We start from the raw sequence: 20,286 nt of genomic DNA on the forward strand, positions 1-20,286 counted from the left end.
TTGATAGAGAAGTGGCAGAGATGGGAGTGATGTAGCAAAAATACATTAAAGGAGCAAAAATATGAAAGTTTATAAAAAAGGGTTCAAAGTTTCAATATTTGAGCAATTAGTTTTAACTGGCAAATAATGTGCATGACAAATCGTGAATGTGGTTAAATTGGCAAAAAAAAAAACCATGCAGTATGGAGAAAAGAAGTTACAAGTATAATAATGGGTTAACATATGCAACACTACGTGGTAGAAGTGGCAGAAACTGGAGTAATAAAGCAAAAATGCATCAAAAGGAACAAAAATATGTCAAGAAAAAGTGTTTAATTTGTTAAAATATGGCAAGTTTGGTGTAGTAGAAGAAAAAGGGTAAAAAAAAGGAAAAATGGGCTCAAATTGTTCAAAAAATAGTAGTTTCTTGAAGGCATGTGGTGACCCCCTCCCATTGTCTCGCGACCCCAAGGTTGAGAACCCCTGCTCTACCCCATGCAGCAGTGCCTTTAGATCATAGGAGCCGTGCTGTGGTGAGTGAGAGATGATAAATGAGAGGTTAAAGATGCAGCAGGCAGCGTGTGATTGACTCTGTCCACACCTTGCCTTGTGTCTGGGGATCTATCTGAGTGTGAGTGTGCACTTAATGTGTGCACTGCACATAGACACATTTACAGCTGTAATCAAGATTATGGCTGTCCATGCTGTGTGTGTCTTCAGAGATCCAAAGAGACTTAGAAAAGCCGTCGCCTACAGGAGCAAACCTCCAACATCTGGCAACAACATTTTAAACCGTCAGAAAGGCGGGAGAAGTGATGCAAAGCCACAGTGTAGTCAACACACCGCCGTCATTGAAACGCAGAGAAAGCAGGAGGAGGGGTGGGGACCAAGACGGCAAACTACAGCGTACACCTGCTCCGAGCATGACTGTCGACCCAAAACCACAATTATTTCACTATCTGCTCATGCAGCGTGGAGGCCACCCATGGAACAGGACAACAGGGCAGGAATCTGGAGCCAATCACGACAACAACAGTTCATCAGCAGCAAGAGGCTGAACTGATTTTCAAATAAGCCTTTTCACACTCTCGGAAATCTTGTTCTCGTTCAGATCTCGCACATGAGGTCAAATGTTAAGAGGTGTAAACTCCAAATACATTAGGAAACACTAAAAAAAAAAAGAAACACTAAACACTGGTCCTTGTCACTCAGAGAATGAAATCTTTGAATAACAACACACAAATGCCTCGTATGCATTAACCCAAGTCTTGTGAGTTTTCTGAGAGGCTGGGATTCATACAATGGATGGAGTGAAATCTAGCCTGGTGATACTTCCTCTTTAGTTTTTTTTGTATGAAAGTGGGTATGGTAATGCAGCCATTTCTGCTCACTTCCTCGGTTCGATAGAAACCGATCCAATCAGAGCCGTACAGAAAGAAAGTCACGTCTCCTGCACCAAGCAGTGTCTAAACAAACATGGCGGCGCCACGGAGAAGACGCTCAGAGCTGCTGCTCTGCTCTGTTTTAAAAGACCTGGATATATCATTGAAACCACAACAAGAAGAGAACTACATGCCATGGCCGTCATGTCCACTCTTCCTTTGATTGGTTACTTTGCGTGTGTTTGTCCCGCCCCCAGAACTCAATCACCTGGTGAGCGTTTCCAGACTAATCGCCTGTATTTAACATTGAATAATACAAGGAGATTAGGATGGATTCCAGGCTAAGTAAAATCAGTAAAACTCCAGTAAGGAGGAAATGGAGGAATTGACAGAGCCATGATGGTGACGACTACGTGGCTTATAAACCTTTTCACACCCTCGGAAATCTAACTTGTCCCATCAATAGGAGAAGGAGTGTGGAAGCAAGGGAGGTCTCTACTTTGATACTCCTTCTCCTATCAGTTTTCAAAAGGGCTCGGATTGAGCCGAAAGTGGTATCAGCAGAAAGCCCTGGTCATGGTCTGACTTTAATGTCAGAATTCTCATTTTTTTTCCTCAGAATTCGGAGCGTTGCTCTTGTTGTGAAAAGGGGATGTAGGATTTTTAGCTTGAAGCAGGACCCACTCCGTTTTTTTTCTCCAAATATCAAAGAAAAGTGGATTTCAGTTGATAACAAACCCTGTAACTAACAGGATTTAAATATTGTTTCAATGCATTTTTGTGTCTTATTGTGTGTTTGTGGTGTGTGTGCTTATGTCCACGTCTAGCTTTGGCACAGATACACAGTAACGTAAGCCTGAGGCGTTTGTTATGATGATCTTCTGAGCAGTGACGAGTCTGACGTGCTGATGTAACTAATATGTGTGTGTATCACACTACTCAGTCCAGCAGTTACCCATGGACAATACTTGACCCATTTCAAATTGTAGTTACATCATCTCCAGGAGGGATTAACGCGCTGCACAGATACACAGTACAGAGTTAACACATGGATTATAGAATCCCAGTGTTGGATCTGACATTCACACTATGGGCACCCACATGTCAGCCCACATCAGCTGGAGCCCACTGCGCCCGTGTTCAATGTGATTCACACGACAGAGAGTGGAGAATCAGGCTCAGAGCGAGATCTCAGTGGGTACACAACGCTGTCATTCACGTCAGATTCAATCCAATCCATGGGTTAGTAAGTCAGGTTCATGCATGTTTGGACTCAGTGGCTTGTTCTGTTCGATCTCTACATAAGAGGATTAGGGCCACTCAGAATTCTAACTTAAATTATAGAATTCTGAGAAAAAAGTCACAATAATGAGATTAAAGTCAGAATTCTGGGAATAAAGTCAAAATTCTCACTTTAATTTCATTATTGTGACTTTTTTTTCTCAAAATTCTGACTTTAATCACATAATTCTGACTTTGAACTCAGAATTTTGACTTTTTACCTCAAAATTCTTTAAACTCAGAATTTCGACTTTAAACTCAGAATTTCGACTTTAAACTCAGAATTTTGACTTTAAACTCAGAATTCTGACTTTTTTCCTCAAAATTCTCACTTTTAACTCAGAATTTTGACTTAAATAACATAATTCCTACTTTTTTCTCAGAATTTTTTCTTCAAACTGTTTCAATTCTGACTTTAAACACAGAAGTCTGACTCAGAATTTAGACATCAAACTTCAATCTCAGAATTCTGTATTTCATCTCAGAATTCTGACTTCAATCACAGAATTCTTACTTTTTCTTAAAATTCTGCCTTTAAACTCAGAATTCAGACTTTTTTCTCAGAATTCTGACTTTAGTATCAGAATGCATCATAGGGCAGTTGAGTATGACTAGTGTGTCCACCGTGCATACTTAAAAAATGTCCCCATATAGTATACATCTGGTTATTTCTTGCATACCCAATCTTTTCATACTCATACTTATGTGAGTGCACTCATTTTGACGTCAAACTTAGTATGCGTAGTACGCTAGTATCCCGTTTAGAACGTGGCTCATCACTAACGTCGGGTGATTTTCACCCAATAAAAAAGTAGTGGTCATGAAGAGATAACACTTTTTATTGGGTATATAATAGCGGGTACTACTCTAATTTTGTCATGTATGGTAATTTTTTGATGAAAAGTACTCGTTCTAATTTGATGGAGATTCACTGCATGTGTCACCATGACTCAGCATGAATGAATCACAGCTGTGGCTGCAGATGTTAGGGTCCTCCACCTCTGTTGTAGGATGCGACACAGGTCACCTCCACCTCCGTCTCCTCTCCTCCCTTTTTTCACCTTCTTTTCCTCAGTACATCCCTGCTCTGTCACCTCCACACACACACACACACTCCCTCCTTTCTCTCTCCTCCTCTGCACCAACACGTTAGTCAGATCTGGCCATTATTCGCGTCGTTGGTCATGCATGGCTTTTTATATCTGGTTTAAAGTATAGTCAATGACACTGAAAAGAGACAGCGCATGAAGAGAAGTCGCATGGTTGGGCAGCATTTAAATGTGAGCCTCTCAAAGAAGGCTTTGTGAATGTTTTTTAATCATTGGTGGATACACAGGGCTTGTTATGATAATTATAGTCTCCACAGTCAGGGCTATCATTTGGCACCAAGGACAGGAGCTTGTGTCTCAACAAAAGCATGGACACAAATATGAAACTCTTTGAAAAACTTGTCCAAGTGGATGATTTTTATATTTTAAAAAAAAGTTTTTATGACACGTAATTTGCCTGCATTTTTTTTCTTTTTAGCTTCATATTTTGTTGTTTTTCCATTTTGATCAATCTGATCTGAAAAATGCATTACATTACCTTACAACTAACAGAAGTTTGCATGTTCTCAACCTTGGGGTCAGGACCGCATCTGTGGTCAAGGGGCATTGGGAGGGGGTCGTCAGATGCCTTCAAGAAACTAATATTTTCGGAACAATTTGAGCACATTTGTGCTATTTTTTTTAATCTATTTTCTGCAACTCTACCAAACTTGCCATATGTTAACCTTTTTTCATTGCTTTTTCTTCTCATATTTTTGTTCCTTTTAATCAATTTTTGCTACATTACTCCCGTTTTTGCCACTTCTCCATTACATTTCAATGACTTTTTTGCCCATTTTCAGCACTTATGAACCCTTTCCACCACTTTTCCACCTGATGTTGCATATGTTGACCCATTATTGTATCTTTTGACCATATGTCATGCTTATTTTTGCCAATTTAACCACATTCTCCATTTGTCATGCCCATCCATTATTTGCCATTCTAAACTAATCAATTCTTCCAATATTGACACTTTAAACCTTTTTTACCACTTTTTCTGTCCGTTTTTGGCCACTCTAGTTTGCAACACAATTTTTTGTCACTTTAACCCAACTGAAGTTAACGAGTAAATCATGGACTGTTGAAGGACTTCCACCCTGAGTAGAGCTCTTCTTCTCTGCTTCATTGTGTACTACAAAACCACAGACTTGGAACTGCCGCCCCCTGTGGTCACAGATGTTTTTCGGTTCACAACTGCCGTTAAACAAGTTTTACATCAGCATTTTAACTTTTCCTGATTATTCAGAGCAACCAAAAGCAGCATAAATTGACATTTTGACCTAAAAAGCTGCTAAATGATCTTTAAAACAGGCTGAATTTTTCACTCCAATAGAAAACAATGGGATGTTTACAGGCAAATGGGGCCTTGTGACATCATCAATCACCTGATTTCAAGATGGTGGAACACAGGCTCTAAAACTGTAAAGTAGTCTCATTTTTAACTGGTATTAAAACAAATATGGTGCAAAATAATGTGTTTTTTAAGACATAGATCTTCTAATAAGTACATTTCAAAGATTTTTGGCCACATTTGTAAAAACAGAGGAAGATACCTTTAAATTCATTGTGTTTAGGCCTCAATGTGTCACTTAGTTCATATAGGTCATATTAAGTGTATGAATGCTCGCAATGGCCTTTAAATATACTTTCCCAGAAGTCCATAGTTGAGCTTCTGGATGCATACAGTATCAGCGATTGGAAAATCCTGCAGGGAGTGAGTAGCATCTTTGTGAAATATAGGCTTTGGCCATAGCTATAGTTGCTGCTGATGGGAGTGAGCTGTGAAAACTGTAATCAGTGTCAGCTCACACTGCTAGACCTGACACCGCAGACTGCCAGGCGCAATTGCCTCCCTCTCTCTGTCACACACACACACACACACACACACACACACACACACACACACACACACACACACACACACGCACGCGCGCGCATCATGTACCCTCTTTCTCAATATGTCTCTCATTCTCTCTGTCAGTCTCACGCTCCACACTTTTTTTCTCCCTCCTATTTTATTTTTGCAATCGAAACACAAACCATGATGAATGTTGGGAACCATTACAGTGAGTGGCTGAGCATAGGCTCCACGGTATGGGGAGAGATTTGTCTAAAGAATATTCACAAATATATTCAGCTTAATTAAATTCTACTTTTTTTATGTAGTGCAAAATACAACAGTCATCTCAAAGCGCTTCACAATAAAAAATTCATAGTAAGAAATTAAGAACCCTACAAGAACCACATGAACAAGCATTTAGCAACAGTGGGAAGAAAAAACGCCTCTATTGTGTTTTTATAACAGGAAGAAATCACCGGCCGAACCAGGTTCAGAGGTGGCATATATCTACAATTTTCATAGGTATTTTTCCGATTTTTTTTTTACATGCAAAATTTGGGTGTCTGACATTTTGAAAAAACACGTGAAATGTGAAAATCTGACAAAACACGTGCGAAAATCTGAAAAACACGTGCGAAAATCTGAAAAACACGTGTGAAAATAAAAAAAAAAACATGCAAAAATCTAAAAAAAACCACTTGAAAACCAATAAAAAAACGTGAAAATCTGAAAATCATGTGTTAAACACAAAATAAATGAATACATTATGATAATAGAATTAAGATTAATATTTCAGTTTTTACGTGTTTTTCAGAAACGTCATCGACACAAATTGCACATATGAAAAATCCGAAAAAATACCTGTGAAAATTGTGGATATATTTGTGAATATTTTTGAGACCATGGGGAACTGGACAAAGATTTTCCAGTATATTGTGTATATGTTTGTCACACCACCCTATAGGAATGATTGTGTGCGTGTGTGTGTGTGTGTGTGTGTGTGTGTGTGTGTGTGTGTGTGTGTGTGTGTGTGTGTGTGTGTGTGTGTGTGTGTGTGTGTGTGTGTGTGTGTGTGTGTGTGTGTGTGTGTGTGTGTGTGTGGGGTGTGTGTGTGTGTGTGTGTGTGTGTGTGCGTGAGACGATAGATGTGATTCCCAGTGAAGTGTGTATATGTGTGTATCCTTGTGTGCATTCCTAGTCTTTTTTATGTGGGCATAGCCTCAGAACATTTCACAACCTGTCACTCACTCTGTAAGACTGAGAGGGAATGAAAGACAGTGATGGAGGGAGGATGTAGGAGAGAAGAGGACAGCGAGGGGCTCAGAGATGGTGATGTGGAGGAGAGGATAGATGGAGCTGTTTGCTCCCCTGGGGGCTGAGGTGAGGGCAGCCCGCAGGCACAGTTGGCATGCAGCTGGGCACACTGTCGCTGAGTCTCTACGGTGGGCTGTGAGCTCCCCCCCTTAGATAGTCGAGGTCAAACAGTCTCTGTGCATGTGCTGCCTGATCAAAAATAATGCCAATTACATTGCTACACATGTCTGTTTATTATGGGCTTATTGCTCAGTCCCATTTGCATCATGATAATAATAGGTGGGGTTCTCAACCTTGGGGTCGTGAGACACTGGGCAGGGGTCATCAGATCCCTTCAAGAAACTAAGAATGTTTTCTGAACAATTTTTACTTATTTTTACCCTTTTTCTGCAACTACACCAAACTTGTTATATTTCAACCTATTTTCATCACTTTTTCTTGCCATATTTTTGCACTTTTTACTCCATTTTTTGCTACATTTCTCTCATTTCTGCCATTTCGCCATGAAATTTCAATGCCTTTTTTGCACACAAACATATGATTGTATCTGATCCCAGAGCCACATAATCACTATTCATGTCGGCATTAGAATAATGATTGATGTGAGCATTAATACAGGGGGATAAAAGGGTGTTGTCTTTTTTTCGTCTTTGTGGTTTTGATGCTTGGTCAGTTTTTAGTCATTTTGTGTGTTTTTGGAGTCTTGGTTTTGTTATTTTTTCTGTTCTTGGTGTATTTTTTTGTCATTTTCTGCATTTTTGTTCCTGATTTGTGGGTTTTTGGGGTCACTTTGTTTATTTTTGTTGTTGTTTTCTGTATTTTCCTGTCATTTTGTGAAAAGTTTGTGTGTCTTTGGAGTTATTCTATAACGTGTTTTGTGTGTTTCTGGAGTCATTGTGTGTTTTTGTTCATTTTTGTGTTCTTGGTGTAATATTGTGTATTTTTCTGTCATTTTCTGTGTTTTTGTTGCCGATTTGTGCATTTTTGGGGTGACTGTGTATTTTTGTTGTTTTTTGTATTTTCCTGTCATTTTCTGCAATTTTGTGAACAGTTTGTGTGTCTTTGGATGTTGTTTTGTGTGTTTTTGGAGTAATTTTGTTTGTTTAATTGGTTGTTGAGTCTGTCTTTATTGTCATTTTATGTTTCATTAGCCATTTTGTGTATTTTTGGAATTCATTTTTTGTGTTTTTTTGGTACTTTTTTGCATTATGTTGGGCTTCATATTACTTCTTGAATTACAGCTTTTGGGGATTTGCTTTGGGGGTCGCAAATAAACAGACTGAGGGCCACCAGTTGCCCATGTCTGATCTACATCTATATATTCACCCTTACAAGTCATCTACCTCACACTTAATATATTACCATAGAACACTATGTGAATTATGTGTGTGTTGAAATGTGATTCATATATAGTTGAAGCGCTGTGTGTCAAACAGACAGAAATCTATGTGTGCCATGCTACATTCCTGCCATAGCCCAGCAATTAAAAGCCATTACCCCGCCACAAAGCCCAGGCCAGCAGTGAGCTGAGAGCGCAGAATGGCCATTAAAATGGGAACTGCATGCCAACTTCTTAATCGAAACACATGTAAGCTATTAAGAGTAGCCTTTGAATTCCTCTCTATGAGCTAAGAAGAGAAACACAGAAAGAGAGAGAGAGAAAGTGGCGGAAACAGACGTAAACTCAGAAGGAGAATTCCGTATTCTCATCTCTCTTCAAATAGCTTCAAAGTCTTGGAGAGAAGTAACGAAGCTGAGATAATAGAAAACGAGACAAAGTCGGAAAAAATGAGAAACTGCAGGCTTTGATTAGCAGGTTTGATGATAGCACTTTATTGGCTTCTTTTTTTTTTTCTTTTTTTAGCAGTGATTCCGGGTCTTCACATCTCGTAATCCTTCGTCCATGTCTTTCAAATGCTTTGGCCTGGGGGGGTTGTTCAGGGTGTTGGGGGTGTTTTGGGTCTCTCTGGAGACAGCCTGGCTGGCGACCAGGACACAGCTCTCCTTCCTGATGCTGTTTGAAAGTGGCAGAGATCACAAAAGGCCATTTCTGGCTCAGACTGCTGCCAAAAAGAGAAGTAGGACTCTGTGTCTATGCAGCTATGTACAGCAGAGGTTCTCAACTCATGGGTCGGGACACCAAACAGGGTGACAAAAAACACATTTTTATTGCATTGAAAGCATTTGCAGTGGATGTTTGAGGACGTTTAAAGAGTGCAATAATTTGACAAACTTTCAAAATAAAAGAATGCGTACAGAAGTCTTGAGTTGATGAGCCAAGTCCTGCTGTAAGAGTTCCTAGTGTTCCGAGTGCTGCTAAAGGTACTTTATTCCTGTCATCAGCTGCTAATGAGCTCCAATCAAACCCTGCAGGCGTCTAACCAGGGATTTGCAGCCCAGAATCTGGACTATGTAGACTTTTTCTAAAGGCCTACGAAAAACACCATGAAAATGTGAGAAAACAGGACAAGGAGGAACGGTTTCACGCGATGCCTTGCTGCAGTACAAACCTATCTATAATGTTCCAACAACAAAGGAGTGAGGTTCAGTTTTTGACATTGATGACAAGTGGTCATAGTTTACTGTATTTTTCTTCATTTTCACTTAAATTTGAATTCTTATAAATAAAAAAAACATTTTTACGGAAAAGGATTATGGCCACGTGAATTTTTTTTGGGAGTTCTCACTTTATTCTCTGCATTTTGAGAATCTCATAATTCTGACTTTAAAGTCATAATTCTGACTTTAAAGTCATAATTCTGACTTTAAAGTCAGAACTCCAAAAAATAATTGCATGTGGCCCTAATCCTCTTTCACACTTTTTATAGTATTGTATAAACAATAGGTTTGTTGTGACTTAAACTTTGGGAAAGTTCTACACATTGCATAGTGGGATAAGGAGTGTCATGGAAGTATGCAAAAATGGCACAGAAGTGGGAAATTGTCTCTAAGAAGAAGTGTTTTTACTTCATTCTTATTGTGATTTTGTTGATTCACTTTATGCCATTTTTATTCTGGTTTCTTTGATGATAGGGCAGTGGTGTCCTAGTGGTTAAGGAAGCAAGCTTGTAACCATAGAGTCACCAGTTCCAATTCATTGTAGGCTTCATTGTGGGACCATGAGCAAGTTCCTTATCCCTAACTGCTTCCAGGACTCTTAAAAACATGAGACTTTCCTGATTAAATAAAGGAAAAAAAAAAGACATCACTCTGATTTTTGATAAAATTCGGGTGTTTTTGTGGAAAACCACAAAATCAACATCTGCCATTGTTTTTTTCAACATCTTTCAATCCATGAAAACACCCGAAACATCACTTTGGCTGTGTTTTTGGGGGTCACATTGGCATCAGTAGTGGAAGTGGACAACTTTTGATTGAAGTGCAGGTACAGTTTAAAAAATCTTAGTTATCTTCTCAAGCAACTTTAACCACAATGAGGTAATCCATTCATCTTTATGAGGTCATAATGGCTGTGTTAGACCCCCTCCAACCTCCTGCAGTCCATCAACGGGGGTCCTTCATGAAAGTTTCCATCTGTCCTACTCCTACATGTCCAGGGCCAACCTTAGGCTCGTGTCCCTGTTAGCTGTGCAATCCTCCAAAGGAACAGGCCCAGCGTGCATCCTGATCAGATGCAAGAATCCTTTCATCTGGCTTCTGTCAATACAGTTGAAGAATGTCCTTACTTTTAGCTCTTTCTGGATGGTTCAATACTTTGTGAATGTGAAACTAGATTGAGCTCATACTTCTTTACAAAAGCTGAAGGCAAAGCTGCACACAGGCTTGCAAAGACCTATCCTTCCTTTGTAAGATAAAGCGTACTTGGAACAAACCATCTTGCTCTGGTCGGACCAGGCAATTTTCACAGAAAAACAGATGATTGTCTGTTGTGAAGTAGGGACTCTTTTGAAAGGAAGCAGTTGCAGAAAAAAAGGCTGTTTAATGTTTAAATTAGTTTTGTTTTTAGATCTGCCATGTAATGCTGAGCTTCTTTAAAGAATGTAAGGAATTACTCTCAACTACCGGGTGTTTCAACCGGTTTGCACAACTTGTTGCTTTTAATTTGCGATCCCTTGTGGGGCTGTTTTTAATTATTATTGACTAACTTTCCTGTGAATATATGCTAACAGTTGCTGTTGCCCTCCAAGGCCTTTTTATTTTGAAGATTTAGGTTGACGTTTTCCCACTGATATATGCTCTAACCTGATGTTTTTTTGGCATTTCTCTCCACACAAGTCTATGCAGTTAATGCCAGCTCTACAGATAAGTGAATAGTTATGGGATGATGGGGATAAATTGCAATGTCTGAGCAGTAGATGCAAATAAGTAGACATCATTGGATGTATTGACATCGTAAAAGGGTCATTGTAGGTAGTCACTAGCTGTGTTCGAAATGGCACAATCCGTACTATACACTACAAACTCTGAGTATATACTGTTTACTATATACTATGATGAAGTATGATTAGGATGGTGACTAAACCCACTATAAAGTATACTTTCAAGTTCCCCAAGATGCAGTTTGGAACCTACAAAGACCTGAAGCACACGTATACACATTTAATTCCAAAAAAACAAATGGAAGACAAGAAGAGATGCTTTTGTTTTGAAAAGGGGATGTTTGATTTTTAGCTTTAAACTCAGAATTCTGACACAAAACTCACATATATACATTTCATTTTAAGATTTCCGGAGACCTTCCATGGTGCTACTGATGAAGTTTCTGGTTAACTTCAAAACAAGAGCCCTATTTACAAACCTGTTAAAAAGCTAATGGAAGACAAGAAGAGATGCTTTTGTTTTGAAAGGGGATGTTTGATTTTTAGCTGAGTGACAAGCTTCTTAAGACTGGTAAAGAAATAAAATATCCGGACCATGTCATAACTGATGACAGAGATCTGTACAGACAGTGCTGTAAATTATACAGTATGCTCAAGCCAACATGTTGCTGCGAAAGTTTAGCATGTGCTCACCTTTTATTTAGATCCTACTGTACTCCTATGTACACAGCACATCTGTGGTGGCATTATAAGAACAGTAGCCTGCAGAGACTCACTGTAGCCTACAATGATGCCATGATGCTCCTCCTTTGTGTCCCAAGATGGCACAATGCAAGTCAGCTTTTTGTAATCTCTGGTGTTCCCACCTGTGGAGCCTTGTTAAGGCAATTGATGTTTAAATTCATGTCTCGTTTGGACAAATCTCCAAATGGGATCATACTGGCATTAACCAGTAATAAGAGAAGCTGTTATAGATATATATCTGTCCTCTGGAAACACTGGCATTTTAGTCTTACATGAATTTTTATGTATTGTACTTCCTTCATACTTTTTCGTGTGTCTGAAATAAAGTTTTATATATATATATATAGCTTGAAACCGGTCCCTGGACAATTTTACGCTCCCCTGGCAATGCATCATGGGGAGGTTTTGTATGACTAGTGTGCCCACTGTGTACACTTAAAAAAATGTCCCCATACAGTATAAATCCTGGTATTTCTTGCATACTCTTTTAATTAATGTTGTGCCGATACCGATACTAGTATTGGGAGGGGCCCCAATACAGCACTAAAAGGCTGGCATTGGTATCAGCAAGTACTAACTATTACCACGCTGATGCCATTTACAGCATCAAACTCTTCTTCAAACACAGCGCCTTGTATTTTTTCTCTCTCCCGACTCTCCCTGCTGCCCTGACTCCTGATCGCAGAAACACGTATGGTTACACAATCAGTGCGTGCCGAGGTAATCTATCGCTACTGGCCCGAAGCTGCAGCTCTAAACCAATTGCAGGGTCGTGTTTTCATGTTACCGAAAAACAAATAACTTTTTTTAAACACCACAGTATCTGCATGTATCGGTATCGGCATCGGCAAAAAACGGGTATCGGAATGTCAATGCACTACATACTAATTTTGAAATCAGACTTAGTATGAGCAGCCTCTGACTAATCTGAGTCGTCTCAAAGCACCAGAAAACTGCAGAACAATATACATCTTTGTCAAGTGAGGTTGTAAACGGCCCAAACCAGCAGACACATGGGAGCCTGAGGAGTGGTGAACGTTAAAGGAGTGGACCACAGAGGGTCCAGGCTTGTAGCCAACAGCCAGCCAGGCCTTTCCCGTAAATCCACTCCACACACGTCTTCAGTCACTATCTTTGTCACGCCGACTCTTTCTGTCTTTGCCTTGTCCTACATCCTTCACCTTCCTGTTGTCTTTCAACTCTCTTCCTTTTTCTTGGAGGTAAACCCTGGAGTTTTGATAGAAGAATATTCTCGAAGCACAAGTCTGTCACACAAAGATACACATAAGGATATTTGAGTGTCATCTAAACTAAAAGACATGTATTTTGCCTAACTAATAGCTACTCTGCAACATTTCTAAAGACATTTCTAAAGACTTAAATTGCAGGTAATCATTTGGAGCTGGGTCATTCAAATGATAACCCATGTGTCACACATTTTTCACAGCTCTGAAACTAAATGACAAGGAAAGCAATGGTTTTGTAAAGAAGGAAAAGTGAAGAGTTTGAAAAAGAAGTGCAGAGAACAAGCAGACTGCTGAGAGTTAACGATGCGTTTCTGTTTGATAAAGTTCAACAAAAGTCAAGAGTGCTGACAAAAGGCAGATTTAGGTTTTTTCTTTTCTTTTCTTTTTACAAAAATCCAGATCTAACTCGGTTAAAACAAAGAGCCACCATCTGACTCATGTTAAAACAGAACAGAGATGGATCGCACTGGGAAGGATCTATAGTCCATAAATCCAAATGGTCCCCAGTCCCAAAACAGGCTGGTGAGGTGATTTGTGACGCTGAATTAATAGTAGTTACTAATGTAATGTAATTAAATTTACCTGATTGTGGAATGATTCGGGGAAAATTTGCCATATTTTCCAAAAAAATTGAGAGTTCTTTCAACAATTTGAGAGTAAAAATGACTGCCATCATGTGAGCTCTGCAAATATAGTGAATTTAAATAGAATTTTTATATTTGGAGGGACTGAGATATCTATCTGGGAGATGGCCATACATTATAAATGTTAAGAAAATACATCTCTTCAGGAGGCACTAAATACTGTTTCCTCTTATCTACAAAATTAGATTATTTTAAATGTGTGTTATCACATCTCATTAACTCCATCATTATAATCTATAGTTGTTTTTTCAGTATTCTGAGCAAAATGTTGTAGTCGGACAAGGGACTTGGATTTAGAAAAAGGAGAGAGGGGGAACCACTGCTCTAAAGGGCTGGATTTGGCCCCCGGGCCATACTGCATGATCCAAATATACTATTATTTGATACACTTTTAAAGTTTCATTACATTTTGGGCCTCAAATTCACGCTTAATCCACCCTTCTGATGGAATCAGTTTAATCCAGATTTTTTTGGATCAAAGTGATCCCAATCCTACTAAAAACTTCTGAAAAACCCAAACTAAAGGTTTGATCTAACCTACTATTCAGAATCTGAGCTGATTGATGTTGAAAAACCAGGTCCAGGTGATTATTCTGGACTGTCAGAGGTAGAATAAGAGGTCAATTCTGCTCAGGACACTAGTTCATCACAGAGCTGAGGACATCATCCCAAAATGCAATTCAACAGATGAATTACAGTGGCATTCAATGTACCTCGATGTACTCCTTTTACACTTATGAGTCATAGACCTTTTCAGCTGTCAAAAGGAGTGGTGAATGGCAGAAATGAGATTGATTTTAATCAGAGACTATAATTACATTGCTGCTGCTGCTGCTGTTGTTACTGATGCTGACAGCATCCAGCCCTCCTATCAATCCGTCCTTCACTACGGCTACATCTCTTTGTCTCTTCTCTACGCCTGTCTGTCTTTCAGCTGGACCGTGTCTCATTCTGCCTTTCAGTGTGACGATACCTGTCTGTCTGTGTGAAATAGTTCTTTAATACCACATTCATTTAGAGGAATAATTATGTGTTTATCCTTGGACATACCTTTTAGTTAAAAGCAAAAGGGGTCCATCCCCACAAAGTAGCAACTCCCAACCAATGACCTTGTAGCATACCACAATGTCTGCTCGTATCTGCATCCTACTGCCTACCTCTCTTGCTTGTCTTTGTGTGTGCGCGCGCATCTTATATGACAGTCTGTTGTAATCGGTGACCTTGTGAATATTCTTCTCCACGACTGAAACTCCATATGGTTCATGGATTTGCGTCTCATTCTGTGGGTGGCAATTAAAAGCTCTATTGGTCATTAATGAAGGCCCGAAGTCTTTTAAAAATATAACAAATGCAAGGGTGAGAGGAGGCATTTAATATTAATGTCTCCTTGGTTACCACAGCCACATTAATAAACCAATAACAACAGTCTAGGTAGTTGATAAAGAGATGTCCTCACACAGAGCTCTTCAACTTTAAAACTTTTGTCTATTCTCAAACTATAGCATATTATCGTGAGGTTAATCAGTGGCGTTTTTAGCCTTATGCATAATGCTGTTTGGAGGGGATTCCGGTTTGCTAAACTACATCCATTACATCTTTCTAATCCAATAAGTTGTTCACAAACTGCTGAAAGATAGGTATACCTGTCAATCTTTTCCATAAAATCAATCGGATGACGTCACACACAGCAACATTGGGGTCCGACGGTTTTCACTTATTTATGCCTCAATACCAGCCACAGCCAATGATGGCAGCTTCTTTTATTGTTATGTATAACATTTATTTCTTAGTATCAAGGGGGTGAAGACAAGTTAATCTGATTCTCCTCTGATGAGATGGTTGACTAAGGGTGCATTCACACCGATGGATCCGAGAGCAGTTAAAAAGCTCTAGTATTTCTTTACTCGGATATTTCGCCTTGTTTTGTCGGTGCAAACATGCAAGCGAAGTCTAGACCGGCTCAAACGGCTAATTCTAGAGCGATTGTTGTTGCAGGTCTTGAAACGTTTCTAATTGAAGCCTAGAGCGATTAGGAGCGCTGTGAACACGACCGCTTTTGGAGCAGATCAAGCACAAGAAGTTTCGCGATGACGTGGAGTGCACGGTGTTTTAGGTGGTCAGAAGAGCATGTGTCGGCGCAAAACAGTAGCCTGCGATAAGCGACACACACGTCCTTGTTTTTTGTAAGAAAGTGAGTGTGGTAATGTTGCTGTTTCTGCTCACTTCCTCATTTCGAAAGAAGCCGAGCCAGTTAGAACAGTACGGAAAGAACGTCATATCTCTTGAGCCAAGCACTGTCAAAACAAACATGGTGGCCTCCACGGAGAAGATCTTCTGTTTTAAAAGACCTGGACATATCATTGAAACCACAACAAGAAGAGGCTTTAAAACCGTAAGTCTGTACCATACTACATGGTACATACTACTAAAAAAGGTCTGCATTTGTCGCGCTATTGTCGTCATGTCCACTCTTCGTTAGATTGGTTATTCTGTACATTTGTCTCGCGCCGCTCAGCCCCCCGGAATTCAAGTGCCTTATGAGCGCTTCCAGACTAATCGCCTCTATTAAACATTGAATAATACAAGGAGATTAGGATGGATTCCAGGCTAGCAAAACAGAGCTTTAAAATTATCAAAAGCACGGGAACTTGTTGCTGCTCCATTTGTTGAATGTTGTGAAAGAACAAACGGAGAAAGCAGAAGTTTCTGAGCACTGTTAAGCGCTCGCTTTGACCCATTGTCGAGAGCCTCTTCTTCAGGTTTCTGTTTCTCTGCCTAGAGAAGTCTCTACTCCAGCCCTCCAGCCGTTAGCTCATGTAACAGCAACAGATGCTGTTTGGAGTGGATCAGAAGTTGCGCTCTGAACGCAAACAGAGCCAAACCAAAATTATCACCTGTCCTCCGCCCATTCGGATTGAGTCCAGGACTAAACCGGTGTGAAAGCACCCTCAGCGTTAGTCTCCTAATGGGGCTGCGTAGCCTGAAATTCATTCTCAGACTAAAGCAACTTTAGTTACGATTTAATCAGTTTAAAGCTGCTTGACTTGATAAATAACATTTTTAACGTTCACCTAAAAACACTGCCAAAGTACATTTCTGGTAATACTTCCAGCAAGTCTTTTTTTAAATACTGTATATGTTATCCTTATGAGAGAACTCGTCAGGATACATCAAAGCAATCACACCTGAGGAAGATTGGCAGTTGACAGTCAAAACATGACAAGAGATAAACATTTCGTAAAAAAAGAAATGAAACCCTAACATATGACATTTCTGGTGTTTTCACGGATTGAAAGTTGTCGGTAAAACAGTGGCGGATGTTGTCACACAAAAAGGTATCAAAGTCTGAATAATGCCATTCCACGGGAAATACCCTAAAAAAATGTTGTCAGGAAAATTACCGTCTTCCTCTTCTAGCAAATAAACACAAGGAATCCTGGTAAAAACACCTCTTTAAAAAAGTTTGTCTTTTTATTTTCTTCTACGGGATTACAAATCCCACAATGCATCGCGCAAAACATTTCCAAAGTTCAAGTTCAAATAAGACCATTTGTCAAGCCACCTAAAAGTAAGACTTGTAAGCGGCAATTTCTATCTTTGACATTTGTGTTTGAGTAAATCCTGATCAGAATATATATGAGAACAACTTTTTAATGACATACACTTGAAGGAAACCATGGTCTGCTCACATCAGCTCTTTGGAAAACTTTACTTTTAATGACTCATGAGATTCCACAAGACACATAACCCACTAACATTATAAGAATCTTATTTTGGAAAAAAATCAATACATTCAAACTGTATTGTAAAACTATGTATACTGTTAAAAAAAAAAAAAAAAACCCTATTTCACACAGGGAATAGATTTGAAAGGAAGACTGTTGGACAAAAATAAAACTCTGCGGCAGTGTTGCAAAGTTAAAGTGTGAAAATGAAGTGACAGATCATAAAAATGATGAGGTGTGAAAGTGGAAAGGGATTGTAGATTTTACACATTTTCTTCTGCCTATTTTCAGTATCTACCAATCTGGTTACTCATTTCAAATCATTTTCTTTCTTTCCCACTGACAGTGGACCCAATCCCTCAAACATGCAATCTTGTAAGTAAAGAAAATTGAATTAGAATTTTTACAAGCAAGAATTCAAACGGGAATCGCTTAATTCTTATCAATTCCCATCCCGAGTTACACCCTTAATAACAATGTCACTTAAATGAAAAACATATTCCCTTAATTTTTTATTTTAAGTATAGTCCTTTTTTCAATCTGAGTTCCAAGGTCATGCAATGCAATGCCATACAAGTGCGTTAGATTTGTGTTTCACACAGAAACCGTAACCATTGATACTGCAGACGAGGCGACCGTGGCTCAGGTGGTAGTGGGTCGTCTTCTGATCGAGAGGTTGGGGGTTCGATCCCAGTACCTGACTATGTGTCGAAGTGTCCTTGGGCAAGACACTGAACCCTAAGTTGCTCCCAGTGGTCGACTAGCACCTTGCATGGCAGTCCTGTCCCACTGGTGTGTGAATGTGAGAGTGATTGGGTGAATGAGCTGATGTGTAAAGCACTTTGAGACTGCTTCAGTGTGGTGATAAAGCGCTATATAAAATCAAGTCCATTTACGAGACACAGATACAATGCCATGTTGGACGACCCTCTTCAACCATTTGTCGAGCCCAGCGCGAGTTCTATTCAAAGCAGACCTCCAATTAAACCTCAGTGATTCCCTGCTAATCAAGGTCAAAGTGACGGACATTCTGAGAGTTTGCAGGAGTTTTAGCGAATGAGCGCGGACGGGATAAAGCAAAAGCAATGAGAGGATGTGCTGCTGGGAGGTGTAGGAGGAGAGATGGAGCAGGTTGTAGCTCAGGCAGTAAAAGAAGGGAAAACGAGAAGAAGGAAGAAAAAAAAAGAGGAAAAGAGGGAATTTTGAGAGACAGAAGGAAAAGGCAGTATTAATATTCACAGACTCCAGCACTTCCTAAATATTTTATTACTTCCAGCTGTTTGATGTTAAGGAGACTCACCAGAGAGCCCACTACTCAACACACACACACACACACACACACACACACACACACACACACACACACACACACACACACACACACACACACACACACACACACACACACACACATCGACATGCAAGTAAATACCAACACCCATACAAACAAAAACACAGAACTACAACTTTACACAAAAAAAATCTTTGGTGCCAAACAACAACAACACACATGAACATACACACAAGCACACAAATGACATGTATATGCAAAGCAGGAAGCCAACAAACAAAAACATGCATATTTATTTACATCTCCAAACTATATTACAGCACATATCACTCTTTAGCATCCCATACTTATGTACAGTACATACTCCACAGCAGTAGAAAGTTAGTGATGCAGCTGAACATACATCACTCAGTCTTTTCATTTAGTTATTCATGCATTCGTTGGCTCCTCAGTATACGTACTCGTGTATTCATTACTAGTTGGACTGAGTTTCTTTTTATATTTGTAAGTTATGTTCCGAAGGGAAAACATTGATCTTCTAATGAGAACGTTCATTAATTCATTCTTTCTCTCCGTCCGTCACTCCGACCCAATGCCAACGTTTCTCTGTATTGGCGTGGATTTCTTTCACAGTGCATGAGAATAAGTAATTATTACAATTACAATGTAATTGATGGTAAACAATGGTAAACAGAAGCATTAGTCAAGCCATCGTCACTACTTTTTTTGCTACTTAAATGATGTTTAGTCTTCTTAAAGGTATCTTATAGCTCTAATTTCTTTTTAAATATTAAAGTGCTGTGTTAAAGGGATTTTAAACAGTTTTTTTTTATTTTACAAATGTGGCCTAAATGTACAATTTAGAAGATCCATGCATAACAAAATGCATTATTTTGCACCATATTCGTTGATGTTAACTTTTAAAAATGGGACTACTTTATAGTTCCACCATCTGTGTTCCACCATCTTGAAATCACATGATTGATGATGTCACACGGCCCCATTGCCTGTAAACATCCCATTGTTTCCTATTGGAGTGGAACATTCAGCCTGTTTTTTAGATCATTTAGCAGCTTTTTCGGTCAAAATGACAACTCGTGCTGGTTGCTCTAAATAATCGGGTAAATGTTAAAAATGTTGACGTAAACCTCTTACAGTATTTCTTAGTAATGGTCCCTTAGGAGAGCTTTTCTTCTCTGCTTCAATGGAACTGTCGCCCCCTGTTTTTATTCTCTCTGAAAAAAAAGAGGGTTACATCGGCATCCTTAACTTTTTCTGATTATTTAGACCATTAAACGGATAAGAAAAAATCATTTACTCAGTAACGGTTGGGTGTAGAAATGTAACAAATTATTTTTACTTGTTTCAAAATGTAATTAAGTACAAGTAAAAACACTGATTTAAAAATATACTCAAAGTACCCATAAAAGCAACTAAATGACAGTAACATGAGTACTTGTAATCCATT

At 39.3% G+C, this 20,286-nt stretch overlaps 1 protein-coding gene across 1 annotated transcript in view; it reads left to right on the top strand.

Annotated features, from left to right (window-relative positions):
• LOC114478223 (polycomb protein SCMH1) overlaps positions 1–20,286 on the top strand; it is an 89,288-nt gene that overhangs the window by 34,809 nt on the left and 34,193 nt on the right. The gene's annotated exons all lie outside the window — the stretch shown is intronic.

This window comes from Gouania willdenowi, chromosome 16, assembly GCF_900634775.1.
Source record: "Gouania willdenowi chromosome 16, fGouWil2.1, whole genome shotgun sequence".
NCBI lineage: Eukaryota > Metazoa > Chordata > Actinopteri > Blenniiformes > Gobiesocidae > Gouania > Gouania willdenowi.